At 41.3% G+C, this 16,304-nt stretch overlaps 1 protein-coding gene across 4 annotated transcripts in view; it reads left to right on the forward strand.

The window, feature by feature from the left end:
* ARMC10 (armadillo repeat containing 10) overlaps positions 1 to 16,304 on the forward strand; it is a 105,807-nt gene that overhangs the window by 689 nt on the left and 88,814 nt on the right. The window lies entirely within an intron of this gene.

The raw sequence follows: 16,304 nt of genomic DNA on the forward strand, positions 1-16,304 counted from the left end.
GAGTGGGTTGCCATTTCCTTCTCCAATGCATGCATGCACATTAAGGCGCTTCAGTCGTGCCCGACTCTGTGCGACCCCATGGACAGTAGCCCACCAGGCTCCTCTGTCCACGGAGTTCTCCAGGCAAGAGTACTGGAGTGGGTTGCCATTTCCTTCTCTATGGCTTCCCTGTGCTTGGAGTAAATAAGAAGCCCAGCCAGGGAGGGAGGCTGGTGAGGAGAGAGAGGTCGGGAAGCCCAGGTGTAAAGGGCGGATCTTCCTCTTAATTGGATGAGTGTAGGGTTCGATTCCCTACCTTCATTTCTATTTTTCAAAATACCAGGATGAAAAATTGCTGTATCTTTCTTGCCGAAGTCTGGTGGCACAGCGGAGGATTAAGTTTCCCAGAAGTGTATTGATTGCTTTTCGCGTTAAATATTGCTCCTGACCTTTTTGTTACCAGAGGGTTTCTCCTGAGCGTGCGTCGGGTGTTGCCCGGCCTTCTGCATGCGGTTAGCCTGGAAGAAGGGACACCTGAGGGGCAGCTCTGAGAGGAGGTACTTTGAAGTCACCGTGGTCTATGTATAAGCAAAGTTTGCGAGACAAGAGATACAGATATAGCTGTGTATATCAAATTAGAACGCTTGTCTGCATTCAGGACAACCCTCCTGGCGGACAAGAGCATGATCAAGTTTGGGTCCAAAAGTTGATTGGTCAAGATTCTAACAATTTGCTGATGAGCTGAGGGGATATTTCAGGTCATGGGAATTGTTACAAAAATTATTAAAAAATAAAATCTGCCAACCAAGAAATTCCTCTCTACAAATGTGGGAAAGAACTAAATAGCTTTATTATCAAATAAGCATTTAACCAGATTGCTACACGCATCACGAGCAGTCTGCTAGTGGGATTGCAAAGACTGAATTCTCACCCCTTTAAGTATCTACGCAGGTGCAGCCTATTTTATATTATGTACATACCCTCATGATTAACAGTAATTTGTCCTTAAGAGGACTTACCTGAACCATTTGCTACACATGGTTCATTCTGAATTCACTGGTGGTTGAGATAGTGTTTGTGTTAGCTAATTACTTTTATATAGAGGAAAAAATAAGACTTCTCAGTGTCTTTCTAACCATGTAGTCACAACATAGAACTAAGTACCAAGCTCAGACTCAAACAGAAAAGGAGATGGGGACTTCCTTGATTTTTACACTTCAAACAGATAACATCAAAGCCACTGAGAAAGACTTTTTTAGGTTGTAAACCAGCAAGAGGGTTGGCTTTTTAAAAGATGTACATTCATATCAAAGGGACAAAGAATTTACAGTTAGAAGTTTGCTCAAGGAAATCTTTGCAAAAAAGAGAGTAAGAAAAAGGTTCCTTTCCCTTCTGGCACACGGGGAAAAGAATCAGTTTTTAAAAAGATTTGTACTTATTCTTGCTGCCAAAGCTTAATTTGTTGTTTTTGTGTCAGAGATATTTCTGTATAAGTATTTAGTCAGGTGACCTGAACCCAGATACCTACTCACTTATACTTACTGAGAAAGATGAAACTGACAAAGTCTTACTACCCCAAATCACCATTACCATGGTCAGACAGCTTACAAAATAAGTTGTTCACAGTCCCTTCCTGAAGCTATACTTTTTTTTTCTTTGAAGAAGATTTAAGAAATACCCATTTTGTCAGCATCATCCTTATGTTTCGGATGGTGATCTTTTTTTTTTAATTGAAATAAACATTGTATTAGTGTTAGATAAATACCAAAATGACTTGAAATTTGTATGAATTGCAAAATGATCTCCATAAGTTTAGTTGACATCCATCATCACAAATTTTCTTCTAATGAGAGCTTTTAAGATTTATTCTCTTAGCAACTTTCAAGTATACAACACAGTATTATTAACTGTAGTCACCAAGCTGTTTATTACTGAAAGTACTTATTGCCCTTATAACTGGAAGTCTGTACCCTTTGACCAAAATCTTCCCATTTCCCTCAGCCCTCAGCCCCTGGCAACCACCATGACACTCTCTGTTTCTATGAGTTAAGAAGATTTTTTTTTATATTCCACATCAAAGTGAGATCATTCTGTTCTTGTCTTTCATTTGTTTGACTTATTTCACTGGACATCATGCCCTCAGGGTCCATCCATGTTGTCACAATGGCAGGCTTTCCATCTTTCTTTGGGCTGAATCACATGCCATTCTATGTATGTGCGAGTGTGTGTGTGTGTGTGACTGTGTTACCATGTTTTATATATGTATTCATCCATCAGTTGACACATAGGTTGTCTCCCTGTCTTGACTGTTGTAAATAAAGCTATAGTGAACATTGGGGTGCAGATACCTTTTCAAGGTAGAGGTTTTGTGGAATCATGAAGTGGAATTGCTAGATCATGTGATAGTTCTAGTTTTAATTTTTTGAGGAACCTCCATATTTTCCATAGGGGTTGTGCTTTCCCACCAGCAGTGCACAAGCACTCTCTTGCCTTTCCATCCTCATCAGCATGTGTTTTGTCCTTTGAGGAAAGCCTTTCCGACAGGTATGAGGCGATAGGTAACTGTGGTTTTGGTTTGCATTTCCCTGAAGATTAGTGATGTTGAACCCCTTTAAATGTACTTCTTGGTCATTTGAATTCTTTCAAAAAAGATCCATTCAGAGCCTCTGCCCATTTTGTAATCAGATTGCTTCCTTTTGTTTTTTCTTACTGAGTTGCATGAGGGTTTTAAGTCTATTTTAGGTATTAACCAAATATCAGATACATGATTTGCATATATTTTCTCTGACTTCATAGATTGCCTTTTCATTTTGTTAATGGCTTCCTTTGCTGTACAGAAGATTTTTTAATGTAATTCTACTTGTTTATTTTCCTTTTGTTCCTTCTGTTGTTGTTGTTTAGTTGCTAAGTCATGTCTGACTCTTTTGTGACCCCATGGACTCTAGGCCACCAGGCTCCTCTGTCCATGAGATTTCCCAGACAAGAATGGAGTAGGTTGTTACTTCCTTCAGGGGATCTTCCCAACCCAGGGATCAAAACTGCTTTTCCTGCATCAACAGGCAGATTCTTTACCAATGAGCCACCAGGGAAGCCCTTTGTTGCTTCTATTTTTGGTCAAATCCAAAAAATCGTGTTAAGACCAATGTTAAGAAGCTTACCATCTATGTTTTTTTTAGGAGTTTTAAGTTTTCATGTCTTGTATTCAGGGCTTTGATCCATTATGAGTTAATTTTGTGTATTGTGTAAGATAATGGTCCAGTTTGATTATTTTGCACATAACTGTCTAGTTTGCCAAGCACCATTTATTGAAGAGACTGTTCTTGCTCCAGGTATATTCCTGGCTCCTTTATCATAAATTAATTGATCATATACATGAGGGTTTATTTCTGGGCTCTCTGTTCTAGTCTATTGATCTTTGTGTCTCTCTCCCCCGCCCCAGTACCATACTGTTTTGAGTACTACAACTTCCTGGTATATTTTGAATTCAGGAAGCATGGTGTTTCCAGTTTTCATCTTAACATTACTTTGACTATTTGCGATCTTTTTTTAGTTCCATAAAGATTTGGAATTGTTGTTTCTGGAAAATGGCATTGGAATTTTGATAGCTATTGCTTCCTTGGTGCTCAGATGGTAAAGTATCATTCTGCAGTGCAGGAGACCTGGATTAGATTCCTGGGTCAGGAAGATCCCCTGGAGAAGGAAATGGCAACCCACTCTAGTATTCTTGCTTGGAGAATTCTATGGACAGAGGAGCCTGGTGGGCTACAGTCCATGGGGTTGCAAAGAGTGGGACGTGACTGAGCAACTAACACACTTTGGGTACTATGGACGTTTTAGCAATACTAAATCTTCCTACCCCTGAGCATAAGTATCTTTGCATTTATTTGTATCATCTTCCATTTTTTCCATCAGTGTCTTATAGTTTTCAGTGTGCAAGTGTGTCACCTCCTTGATTAAATTTATTCCTGGATATTTTATTCTTTTTGATGCAATTACAAATGGGATTGTTTTCTTAATTTCTCTTTTTTATCATTTGTTTTTGTGCAGCTGATTTATTTTTCAATTTTTATTCATCTGTTAGTTTATTTGTGGCTGTGCTTGGTCTTCCTTGCTCTGTGCAGGCTTTCTCTAGTGTGAGCAGGGGCTGCTCTCTAGTCGCAGTGCACAGGCTTCTCCTTGCGGCTGCTTCTCTTGTTGCAGAGCACAGGCTCTAGGAGTCTGTGGGCTTCAGTAGTTGCGGTGCACGGGCTTAGTTGCTCTGTGGTGTGTGGAACCCTCCAGGACCAAGGATCAAGCCCATGTCCCCTGCATTGGCAGGCAGACTCTCAACCACTGGACCACCAGGAAAGTCCACAACTGATTTTTTTTTTTTAATATTGAACTTGTATCTTGCAACTTTGCTGAATCCATTTATTGGTTCTAACAGTTTTTTTAGTGGAGTCTTCAGAGTTTTCTCTGTATGTCATCTGTAAATAGAGTTTTACTTCTTGCTTTCTGATTTGGATGCCTTTTATTTATTTTTCTTGTTGAGTTGCTCTGACTAGGACTTCCAGTACTATGCTGAATAGAAGTGATGAGAGTGGGCATACTTGTCTCATTTCTCAGAAAGCTTTCAGTTTTTCACTGCTGAGTATGATGTTAGCTGTGGGCTTTTCATATATGACCTTATGTTGAGGTACATTCCCTCTATGGGGCTTCCTTGGTGGCTCAGTGGCAAAGAATCTGCTTGCCAATGCGGGAGAAGTGGGTTTGATCCCTTAGTAGGGAAGATCCCCAGGAGAAGGAAATGACAACCCACTCTGGTATTCTTGCCTGCAAAATCCCATGGATAGAGGAGCTTTGCAGGCTCCGGTCCATGGGGTTGCAAAAGAGTCAGATATGACTTAGTGACTAAACTCCACCAACAACATTATCTCTGTACCCACTGTCGAGAGTTTGTATCATAAGTGAATGTTAAATATTGTCAAATGCTTTTTCTCCATCTACTGAGATAATTATATGATTTTTATTCTTCATTTTATTATTGTGATATAACACAGTATTGATTTGCAGATATTGAACCACTCTTGCATATCAGGAATAAATCCCACTTGATCATTGTGTAGATCCTTTAATGTGTTTGCTGATATTTTGTTAAGAATTTGTGCATCTATATTCTGGGTATCAGTCAGTCAGTCAGTTCAGTCTCTCAGTCGTGTCCGACTCTTTGCGACCCCATGAATTGCAGCATGCCAGGCCTCCCTGTCCATCACCAACTCCCGAGTTCACTCAAACTCAAGTTCATCAAGTTGGTGATACCATCCAGCCATCTCATCCTCTGTCACCCCCTTCTCCTCCTGCCCCCAATCCCTCCCAGCATCAGAGTCTTTTCCAAGGAGTCAACTCTTTGCATGAGGTGGCCAAAGTACTGGAGTTTCAGCTTTAGCATCATTCCTTCCAAAGAACACCCAGGACTGATTTCCTTTAGGATGGACTGGTTTGATCTCTTTGTGGTCCAAGGGACTCTCAAGAGTCTTCTCCAACACCACAGTTCAAAAGCATCAATTCTTCGGCGCTCAGCCTTCTTCACAGTCCAACTCTCACATCCATACACGACCACTGGAAAAACCATAGCCTTGACTAGACGGACCTTTGTTGACAAAGTAATGTCTCTGCTTTTGAATGGGTATATTGACCTGTAATTTTCTTTCCTTCTGGTGTCTTTGTCTGATTTTAGTATCAGGGTAATACTGGCCTTACAAAATTAAGTTTGAAAGTGTTCTCTTCTATTTTTTTTGGAAGAGTTTGAGAAGGTATTCATTCTTTAAATTTTTGGTAGAACTCACCAGTGAATCCATCTGGTCCTGAATTTCCATTTTTAAGGCAAGTTTTTGATTACTGATTCAGTTTCCTTACTGGTAATTGGTCTGTTCAGATTTCCCATTTCTTCATGATTCAGTTTTGGTGAGTTTTATGTTTCCAGAACTGTGTCTATTTCTTCTAAGTTGTCCAGTTTGCTGGTGTGTAATAGTTCTTAGTAGTCTCTTACGATCCTGTGCATTCTGTGGTATCAGTTGTAATGTCTCTTGTTTCTGATTTTGTTTGAGTCCTCTTTTTTTTCTTGGTAAGCCTAGCTAAAATTTGTTTATTTTGTTTATCTTAAAAAAACAAAAACAGCTCTTTATTTCATTGATCTTTTCTGTTGTCTTTCTTGTCTCTGTTTCATTCATTTCTGCTCAGAAATTTGTTATTTTTTCCTTCGTCTAACATTGGGCTTTGTTGTTTGTTTTTCTGGTTCCTTGAGGAGTAGTAAAGTTAAGTTGTTTGACATCTTTCTTATTTCTTATGTAGGTATTTATTGCTATGAAATTCCCTCTGAGAAGTGGCTTTGGTACATCCCATATGTTTTGGTATGTTGTATTTCCATTTTATTGTTTTATTTATTTTAATTTATTTTTAATTGGAGGATAATCAGTTTACAATGTTGTATAGTTTTATGCCAGACAAGTTTGTGAATCAGCCATGTTGTAGATGTTGTTCAGTTGCTCAGTAGTGTCTTGAGTCTTTGGACCCCATGGACTGTAGCACGCCAGGCTTCCCTGTCCTTCACTGTCTCCCAAAGGTTGCTGAAACAGAGGTCCATTGAGTTGATGATGCCATCCAACCACTTTATCCTCTGTCACCCCCTTCTTGTCCAGCCCTCAAATCTTTCCCAGGGTCTTTTCCAATGAGTTGGCTCCTCACATCAGGTGGCCAAAGTATTGGAGCTTCAGCTTCAGCCCTTCCAATGAATACTCAGGTCTGATTTCCTTTAGGATTGACTGGTTTGATCTCCTTGCTGTCCAAGGGACTCTCAAGAGTCTTCTCCAGCACCACAATTCCAAAGCATCAGTTCTTCAGCCGTCACCTTTCTTTGGGCTTCCCTGGTGGCTCAGCTGGTAAAGAATCTGCCTGCAATGGGGGAGACCTGGGTTTGATCCTTGGGTTGGGAAGATCCCCTGGAGAAGAGAAAGGCTACCCACTCCAGTATTCTATCCTGGAGAATTCCCTGGACTGTGTAGTCCATGGGGTGGCAAAGAGTCAGACACGACTAAGCAACTTTCACTTTCAGCTTTCTTTATGGTCCAAATCTCATTCGTACATGACTACTGAAAAACAATAGCTTTGACTATACGGACCTTTGTTGGCAAAGTAATGTCTCTGCTTTTTAATGCACTGTCCAGATTTATCATAGCTTTTCTTTAAAGGAGCAAGCGTCTTTTAATTTTGTGGCTGCAGTCACCATCTTCAGCAATTTTGGAGAGCCTAAGTAAATAAAATCTGTCACTATTTCCACTTTTTCCTCTCTATTTGCCATGAAGAGATGGGATTGGATACCATGTTCTTAGATTTTTGAAAGTTGATTTAAGCCAGCCTTTTCGCTCTGCTCTTTCACCTTCATCAAGAGGCTCTTTAGTTCCTCTTTGCTTTCTGCCATTAGAGTGATATCATCTGCATATCTGATGTTGTTTCTCCTGGCAGTTTTGATTGCAGCTCGTGATTCATCCAGTCCAGCCTTTCTCATGCTGTACTCTGCATACAAGTTAAATAAGCAGGGTGACAATATACAGCTTTGATGTACTCCTTTCCCAATTTTGAACCAGTCTGTTGTTCCATGTCTGGTTCTAACTGTTGCTTCTTGACCTGCATACAAGTTTCTCAGGAGGCCAGTAAGGTGGTCTGGTATTCCCATGTCTTTAAGAATTTCCCACAATTTGTGGTGATTCACACAGTCAAACGGAGAAGGCAATGGCACCCCACTTCAGTACTCTTGCCTGGAAAATCCCATGGACAGAGGAGCCTGGTGGGCTGCAGTCCATGGGGTCGTGAAGAGTCAGACACAACTGAGCGACTTCCCTTTCACTTTTCACTTTCATGCATTGGAGAAGGAAATGGCAACCCACTCCAGTGTTCTTGCCTGGAGAATCCCAGGGTTGGGGGAGCCTGGTGGGCTGCTGTCTATGGGGTCACACAGAGTTGGACGCAACTGAAGTGACTTAGCAGCAGCAGCAGCAGCACACAGTCAAAGGCTTTAGTGTAGTCATTGAAGCAGAAGTAGATGTTTTTCTGGCATTCTCTTGTTTTTTTCTATGATCCATTGGAGTTGACAGTTTGATCTCTGGTTCTTCTGCCTTTTCTAAATCCAGCTTGTACATCTGGGAGTTCTCGGTTCTCGGTACTGTTGAAGAATAGCTTGGAGAATTTTGAGTATTACCTTGGTAGCATATGAAATGAGTGCAGTTGTCTGGTAGTTTGAACATTCTTTGGCATTGCCCTTCTTTGGGCTTGGAATGAAAACTGACCTTTTCCAGTCCTGTGGCCACTGCTGAGTATTTTAAATTTGCTGACATATTGAATGCAGCACTTTCACAGCATCATCTTTTAGGATTTGAAATAGCTCAGCTGGAATTCCATCACCTCCACTAGCTTTGTTCATAGTAATGCTTCCTAAGACCCACTTGACTTCACACTCCAGGATGTCTGGCTCTAGCTTTGTGACCACATCATTGTGGTTATCTGGGTCATTAAGACCTGCTTTTGTACAGTTCTGTGTATTCTTGCCACTTCTTCTTAGTCTCCTCCTCTTCTGTTAGGTCCTTGTTGTTTCTGTCCTTTATTGTGCCCATCTTTGTGTGAAATGTTGCCTTGATATCTCCAGTTTCCTTGAGGAGACCTCTAGTCTTTCTCATTCTATTGTTTTCCTCTCTTTCTTTGTATTATTCTCTTAAGAAGGCTTTTGTAACTCTCCTTGGCTATTCTCTGGAACTCTATTCAGTTGGATATATCTTTTCCTTTCTCCTCTGCCTTTCTCTTGTTTTCTCAGCTATTTGTAAGGTTTTCTCAGACACCCACTTTGCCTTCTTGCATTTCTTTTTCTTGGGAATGGTTTGGTCACCACCTCCTGTAGTGTTACTAACCTCTGTCCATAGTTCTTCAGGCACTCTGTCTACCAGATATAATCCCTTGCATCTATTCATCACCTCCACTATATAATCATGAGGAATATGATGTAGGTCATACTTGAATGGTCTAATGGTTTTCTCTACTTTCTTTAATTTAAGCTTGAATTTTACAATAAGAAGCTGATTTTCTGAGCGTCTCCAATTCGGCTGCAAAGAATATAATCAGTCTGATTTCGGTATTGACCATCTGGTTATGTCCACGTGTAGAGTCATCTCTTGTGTTGTTGGAAGAGGGTGTATGTTATGACCAGTGTGTCCTCTTGGCAAAGCTCTGTTAGCCTTTGCCCTGCTTCATTTTGTTTTCCCAAGGTCAAACTTGCCTGTTACCCCAGGCATCTTTTGACTTCCTACTTTTGCATTCCAATCCCCTATGATGAAAGGACATCTTTTTTTGGTGTTAGTTCTAGAAAGTCTTGTAGGTCTTCATAGAACCTTGACATCAACTTCTTCAGCATCAGTGATTGGGGCATAGATTTGGGTAGTGTGCTGTTGAATGGTTTGCCTTTGAAACAAACAGGGGTCATTCTGTCTTTTTTGGCATTGCACCCAAGTACTGCATTTTGAACTCTTGTTGACCATGAGGGAAGGGATTCTTGCCCACAGTAGTAGATATAATAGTCATCTGAATTAAATTTGCCCATCCCTGTGCATTTTAGTTCATTGATTCCTAACATGTTGATGTTTACTCTTGCCACCTTCTGCTTGACAACATCCGATTTACCTTGATTTATAGACCTAACATTCCAGGTTCCTATGCAATATTGTTCTTTACAGCTCAGACTTTACTTTCACCACCAGACACATCCACAGCTGAGCATTGTTTCTGCTTTGGCCCAGCCTCTGCATTCTTTCTGGAGCTATTTCTGCTTTCTTTCCCAGTAGCATATTGGACACCCACAGATGTGGGGGGCTCGGTCTTCCACTGTGGGATCTTTTTGACTTTTCATGCTGTTCATGGGATTCTTGAGGCAAGAATACTGAAGTGGTTTGCCATTCCCTTCTCCAGTGAACCACATTTTGTGAGAACTCTCCACTGTGACCCGTCTGTCTTGGGTGGCCCTGCATGGCATGGCTCCTAGCGTCATTGAGTTACACAAGCCTATGATCAGTGTAATCATTTTGGTTAGCTTTCTGTGATTGTAGTTTTCATTCTGAAGACTGTGTTCGATTATAGTTCTTGCTTCTTCTGTCTGCCCTCTGATGGCTAAGGATAAGAGGCTTATGCAGGCTTCCTGAGGCAGGGACCAGCCGTGGGGAGAACTGGCTCTTGCTCTCTTGGGTAGGGCCACGCCCAGTAAATCTTTATTTCAATTTTCTGCTGATGGATATGGCTGTGCTTCCTCCCAGTTAGTTGTTTGTCCTGAGGCAACCCAGGCCTGGAGTCTACAGTCTCTACAGTAGGGCTGACTAGCAACCTTCCAAAAGGACTTATGCCGACACGCACCTCCGTGGACTGCTGCCACCAGTGACCCTATCCCTGGCGGAGGCTACTTCCACCTGAGGCCACTTCTGAGGCACGCCTCTGCAGGAGACCCTCAGACACTCACAGGCAGGTCTGACACAGTCTCTTGTGGGGTCACCACTTCTTTCTGGCATGCACAAGATTTTGTCTGTGCCCTGCAAGAGTCTCTCTTTGCCCCAGTCCTGTGGAAGTTCTATAATCAAATCCTGCTCTCCTTCAAAGTCAGTTTCCCTGGGGATTCCCTTTGCTGGATCCCAGTTAGCAAGCCTGATGTGAGACCTAGAACCTTCACAGCAGTGCGAAAACTTCTTTGGTATTATTCTCCAGTTTGGGGGTCGCCTACCTGCAGTATTGGAGAAGGCAATGGCACCCTACTCCAGTGTTCTTGCCTGGAGAAGCCCAGGGACGGGGGAGCCTGGTGGGCTGCCATCTATGGGGTCGCACAGGGTCGGACACGACTGAAGCGACTTAGCAGTAGCAGCAGCAACCTGCAGTATGGGATTTGATTTTGACATGATTACATCCCTCCTACCATCTCATTGCAGCTTCACCTTTGTCCTAGGACACGGGATATTTGTGTTTTTTTTGGTGAATTCCAGTATCCTGTCAGTGGTTGTTCAACAGCTAGTTGTTCTTTTGGTGTTCTCACAGGAGAAGATGGGCACACGTCCTTTTACTCCGCCATCTTTTCTCTGGTTGTGGTCATAAAAAAAATTGTTAGTACTGTTTCAGTCTTCTTAAATTTATTAAGACTTGTTTTGTAGCCTAACATGTAAACTGTCCTGGAGAATGTTCCACATGTGATTGAGAAGAGTTTGTATTCTGCTGCTTTTGAATGGAATGTTCTGTAAATATTAAGTTCATTTGGTATAATGTGTCCAGTGTTTCCTCATTGATTTTCTGTCTTGATGGCCTGTCCATTGACAAAAGTAGGGTTTTGATTCCACTACTGTTATTGTATTGCCACCTATTTCTCACTTCAGATTTGTTAATTTATTGCTCCTGTGTTTGGTATATAAACATTTACATATGTTATATGCTCTCATTGGTTCAAATCCTTTATCATAATATGATGACCTTCTTTATGTCTTATTATAGAATTTGTCTTAAATCTGTTTTGTCTGATAAGTATGTCTGCCCCTGCTATTTTATTATTTCTGTTTGCATGGAATATCTTTTTCATACCTTCACTTCAGTCTAGTCTTTGAATATTTAAAACTGAAGTGAATCTCTTGTACACAACATATAGTTTCTGTAATATTGTGATTTATAATTAGAAATGTGTGTTTGGTCTTTGGGCTTCCCAGGTGGCTCTGCGGTAAGGAATCTGCCTGTCAAGCAGAAGATGCAGGTTCAACCTCTTGATCAGTAAGATTCCCTGGAGAGGGAAGTGGCAGCCCACTCCAGTATTCTTGCCTGGGAAATCCCGTGGAGAGAGCTGGTGGACTACAGTCCATGGGATTGCAAAGGAGTCAGACACAACTTAGCGACTAAATGACAACAAAATATTTGGTCTTTATATCTGTCTCTGGCACAGAGTTCCTAATAAAACCCTTGGAATTTCCTAAGTGATGTGAGAGGAAAACGTGATTTTTTAATGTTGACGAGGTGACTTTTGGAAAGCATTGAAGGTTGGGGGCTGATTGCTAGTGGAGCCAACTTCATGATTAGAAGCTTGGAACGTTCAGTCCCACTTTCCCCTGACCTCTGGGCTGGTGAGAGGGGCTGGAGGTTGAATCTGTCACCAGTATCCAACAGTTTAATCAATTGTGCTAATGTAAAGGAGTTTCTATAAAAACCCAAAAGGAGGTAATTCCTTTGTTCCTTTCTTCTTCTTTTGTTATTTTCCTTTCAGTTCAGTCACTCAACGTGTCCGACTCTGCGACCCCATGAATCGCAGCATGCCAGGCCTCCCTGTCCCTCACCAACTACCAGAGTTCATCCAAACTCGTGTGCATCGAGTCGGTGATGCCATCCAGCCATCTCATCCTCTGTCGTCCCCTTCTCCTCCTGCCCCCAATCCCTCCCAGCATCAGGGTCTTTTCCAATGAGTCAACTCTTCGCATGAGGTAGCCGAAGTATTAGAGTTTCAGCCTCAGCATCAGTCCTTCCAATGAAAACCCAGGACTGGTCTCCTTTAGGATGGACTGGTTGTATCTCCTTGCTGTCCAAGGGACTCTCAAGAGTCTTCTCCAACACCACAGTTCAAAAGCATCAATTCTTTGGCACTCAGCTTTCTACACAGTCCAACTCTCACATCCATACATGACCACAGGAAAAACCATAGCCTTGACTAGACGAACCTTTGTTGGCAAAGTAATGTCTCTGCTTTTGAATATGCTATCTAGGTTGGTCATAACTTTCCTTTCAAGGAGTAAGCATCTTTTAATTTCATGGCTGCAGTCACCATCTACAGTGATTTTGGAGCCCAGAAAAATAAAGTCTGACACTGTTTCCCCATCTATTTCCCATGAAGTGATGGGACCAGATGCCATGATCTTCGTTTTCTGAATGTTGAGCTTTAAGCCAACTTTTTCACTCTCCACTTTCACTTTCATCAAGAGGCTTTTGAGTTCCTCTTCACTTTCTGCCATAAGGGTGGTGTCATCTGCATATCTGAGGTTATTGATATTTCTCCCAACAATCTTGATTCCAGCTTGTGTTTCTTCCAGTCCAGCGTTTCTCATGATGTACTCTGCATATAAGTTAAATAAACAGGGTGATAATATACAGCCTTGACATATTCCTTTTCCTATTTGGAACCAGTCTGTTGTTCCATGTCCAGTTCTAACTGTTGCTTCCTGACTTGCATACAAATTTCTCAAGAGGCAGATCAGGTGGTCTGGTATTCCCATCTCTTGCAGAATTTTCTACAGTTTATTGTGATCCACACAGTCAAAGGCTTTGGCATAGTCAATAAAGCAGAAATAGATGTTTTTCTGGAACTCTCTTGCTTTTTCCATGATCCAGCGGATGTTGGCAATTTGATCTCTGGTTCCTCTGCTTTTTCTAAAAACAGCTTGAACATCAGGAAGTTCACAGTTCACATATTGCTGAAGCCTGGCTTGGAGAATTTTGAGCATTACTTTACTAGCGTGTGAGATGAGTGCAATGTGTGGTAGTTTGAGCATTCTTTGGCATTGCCTTTCTTTGGGATTGGAATGAAAACGGACCTTTTCCAGTCCTGTGGCCACTGCTGAGTTTTCCAAATTTGCTGGTATATTGAGTGCAGCACTTTCACAGCATCATCTTTCAGGATTTGGAATAGCTCAACTGGAATTCCATCACCTCCACTAGCTTTGTTCATAGTGATGCTTTCTAAGGCCCACTTGACTTCACATTCCAGGATGTCTGGCTGTAGGTCAGTGATCACACCATGGTGATTATCTGGGTCGTGAAGATCTTTTTTGTACAGTTCTTCTGTGTATTCTTGCCATCTCTTCCTAATGTCTTCTGCTTCTGTTAGGTCCATACCATTTCTGTCCTTTATCGAGCCCATCTTTGCATGAAATATTCCCTTGGTATCTCTGATTTTCTTGAAGAGATCCCTATCTTTCCCATTCTGTTATTTTCCTCTATTTCTTTGCATTGATCGCTGAAGAAGGCTTTCTTATCTCTTCTTGCTGTTCTTTGGAACTCTGCATTCAGATGTTTATATCTTTCCTTTTCTGCTTTGCTTTTCTTTTTTTTTTGTTGTTGAATGCTTTTTTTTTTTTTTAATTTTATTTTATTTTTAAACTTTACATAATTGTATTAGTTTTGCCAAACATCAAAATGAATCCACCACAGGTATACATGTGTTCCCCATTCTGCTTTGCTTTTCGCTTCTCTTCTTTTCACAGCTATTTGTAAGGCCTCCCCAGACAGCCATTTTGCTTTTTTGCATTTCTTTTCCATGGGGATGGTCTTGATCCCTGTCTCCTGTACAATGTCACGAACCTTATTCCATAGTTCATTGGGCACTGTATCTATCAGATCTAGGCCCTTAAATCTATTTCTCACTTCCACTGTATAATCATAAGGGATTTGATTTAGGTCATACCTGAATGGTCTAGTGGTTTTCCCTACTTTCTTCAATTTAAGTCTGAATTTGGCAATAAGGAGTTCATGGTCTGAGCCACAGTCAGCTCCTGGTCTTGTTTTTGCTGACTGTATAGAGCTTCTCCATCTTTGGCTGCAAATCTTCACTTCTTCTTTATTCTTTTTTCATTTTTCCGTTCAGATTGGATGAGTTTCACTGCATTTAGAGTTCCAGGATCCTTTTTTTACTTCATCTAGTGTGCTGTTGAACCCCTCTAGCTTCTTTTTCACTTCATTTATTGTATTCTTCAGCTCTGCGGCTTCTTTAAAACTTTATTTTAAATTGGAGGATAATTATTTTTCAATGTTGTGTTGGTTTCTGCCATACAACATTGTGAATCAGCCATAAGTAAACTCTTTTATTTAGTCCTTTTTTATATTTCCTTTCCCTCTGTGGAAGTTCTTGCTGTGTTCATTCATTCTCCCAAGTTTGGTATGTATCTTTATGACCATTACTTTGAACTCTCGATCAGGTCAATTACTTACCTGCATTTTGTTAAGATTTTTTCTGATGTTTTAGTTTGTTCTTTCCTCTGGAAGATATTCATCTGTTTCTTCATTTGGCTTGATTCACTGTTGGTTTCTATGTATTAGATTGAAACAACCACCTTTCCCATTTTGAAGGTCTTGTGTAGGTGAACCTTATTGTTCAATCTTGCCCCAGCTCTTAGCTGTTTCTCAGAACTTGTGATTGTCCAAACAACCTGCTTTATTTTTATTAGCTCCTAGTATTTGATGATGTGCCAAGAGCTGTCAGTGTCCCAAGAAGAGATTCTCAGTAAACCCCCAAATGAAGATTGATTGGAAGCCAGACCCTAAGGTAGCAACTTTTAAAGTATGCAAATGTGCTTCTTTTGGGGGGAGTCTGGGAGATGGGTGTTTCTGTCTGTATCTTCTTTACTAAGCTGTGGAATGGCAACCAGCTAAGTACCGTTTCCTTGTTTGCTACTGTCTTATTGAATCTGTGAACATAAGCCCCACTGACCACCAGAGCCAGGTGATCAAGGGGTGTCCCTTGGGTGGCAGCTCCAAACCAGAGGCATACACAAACTCCTTTCTGGGAAATACCAATGACCTACAGCAAGACAGGGAGAGAATGCAAAGATGGCACCTGTCTGTTCTCCCCGTCTCCAGAGAGCCTTGCTCTTGGTTTCTTTCATTGAAAATGTTGGTTTCAGTCTTTTGCCTGTACTGTGTCCTTGGGGGTCAGCCATGATGATTCTGTGGAAACCCTTTAGGTTACTCTCTCTGAATTCACTACAGCCTTGTGAGTGTTGTGAGTGCAGGCCCTGTTAACTTTCAAAGCTAGATGTTTTGGGGGACCCATCTCTCAGGCGGAAGTCTTAAAAGTTGGAACACAAGATGGGGACCCTAAACCCCTTGCTCTTCAGGGGGAAGCTGGGAGTTGTCAGTTCCTTCCCAGTTGTGTGTCCCTGAACCAGGCGTGGGGTTGATGGTGGCCTTTCCTACCCATTTCCCAGTGTATGGGAATCGCTTAGTTTCAAGATTTTCACAGGCAGTTGTTTCGTATGTAGCTAAAGATTTGGTGTGTCCACATAGGAGGTGAGTTCAAGCTCTTCTATGTGACTATCTTGAACAAGAACCAAGTGGTCTTTTGTTTTGTCTTAAACTTTAAGAAAAATGTAATTCCTTTTCTAACACTGAGAGCTTGAAAGAAATGGAAATAGTCCCAGTTCATTCAACAACCTGATCCCCAACCTGACAAGAATAGCATGAAAAGACTGTAAATCTGTTTCAATTGTGAATAAAGATATACAGATACTAAATAAAATACTAACAAA

Source organism: Bos indicus, chromosome 4 (genome assembly GCF_029378745.1).
Source record: "Bos indicus isolate NIAB-ARS_2022 breed Sahiwal x Tharparkar chromosome 4, NIAB-ARS_B.indTharparkar_mat_pri_1.0, whole genome shotgun sequence".
NCBI classification, from domain to species: domain Eukaryota; kingdom Metazoa; phylum Chordata; class Mammalia; order Artiodactyla; family Bovidae; genus Bos; species Bos indicus.